The 1,218-nt window shown below is 56.3% G+C and overlaps 1 protein-coding gene across 3 annotated transcripts in view; it reads right to left on the reverse strand.

The window, feature by feature from the left end:
• Window positions 1-1,218, reverse strand: part of RNF220 (ring finger protein 220) — a 232,688-nt gene that overhangs the window by 94,016 nt on the left and 137,454 nt on the right. The gene's annotated exons all lie outside the window — the stretch shown is intronic.

Consider the following 1,218-nt stretch of genomic DNA (forward strand, 5'->3'; position numbering starts at 1 on the left):
TGAGCCCCCCGAAGGGCGCAGCATGGGCACGCAACCTTTGGGAGGCAGAAGATACCCCACGGCGACTGGGCTGTGGATGGCAGGGAGCAGGTCCGGATGCTCGGCACGGCTGCCCTGGCAGTCACCCGGGACTTCTCACCCCGTTCCTGGGCTGGAGCCCCTCGCCCTCCCCATACCACCGGCAGCTCCGGACCCCACAACCGCCCTCAGCTCAAGTCCTCTGGGGCTGTGTCATCCCTGAGGGAGATCTGGGGGTGCCTGTGGACCCCGATCCCGAGCTGGGCTGAGCCCTGGGGCTGCCCTGGAAGCAGGGTGCTGCCTCACACCCTCCTCACCCTGAATCCTCTCCGCCACTTCCCTGCCCAGCCACATCTCCCCACTTCACACTTTGCTCCTAAGCCAATTTCCTCCAGCTCGGAAACTTTATTGCCCCCGCTGTAAGGAATATACAGTGTCTATTTAACATAAAATAAAACTCTAAAGCAAACAATGAAGTTTCAATAAAACAGAGAAGCCCGCGGGTCTCCAGGCCCCCCTCTCCCAGCTGTATTAGCAGCTCTGCTCATGAGAGGGCGTGCGGAGCCCGGCTCAGATGGCTCCAGCGGGGAGAAACATGCTTTATAGCCGCCTGTTGTCATCTAACGTGAACCCTCCTGCTGGATTATTTATTTATGTATTAGACATGGATCAAATTGGTTAAATCCGAGTGAGAGGCAGTAATGCACAATAAAGCAGCCGGCGCTGGATACGAGGGGGCTGCGTGCATCGTGGCCTTCCAATCAGGAGCCAAAAGGTGCCATTTTATGGCTCCTAACGATGGCAGAGCCCAGTTAAATGAATCCCCATTAAAGGAATAGACCTTCTCAAAGTATAAAACATTGGCGTGAGTGGCTTTACTGGGTCCTTGCTGCTCACCGTGTGACCGCCTGGTGCAAGCATTTAACGAGGGGAAGGGTCTGAAGTAACTTTGAGAGTCACCTTGGCTCATCCTTGCCTTCCAGCAGGACACAGCCTACATGCCTGGAGGGAGCGGGATGTTGCCTGCCCTTTCCTTCAGCCTCCTTATAGGAGGTGGGGGAAACTGAGACACAAGGGACAAGTCAGAGCAGGCCAGTGCTATGGGGCATCCCCTACCCCCCCAGCTTCTCTGGCCACTGGGAACTCTCCCATTTGCAGAGCCAGGAGGAAAACTTGGCTGGTCTCTCCTCCGGATTTGAA

The sequence above is a fragment of the Egretta garzetta genome, unplaced genomic scaffold (genome assembly GCF_000687185.1).
Source record: "Egretta garzetta isolate BGI_Z169 unplaced genomic scaffold, ASM68718v1 scaffold145, whole genome shotgun sequence".
NCBI classification, from domain to species: Eukaryota; Metazoa; Chordata; class Aves; order Pelecaniformes; family Ardeidae; genus Egretta; species Egretta garzetta.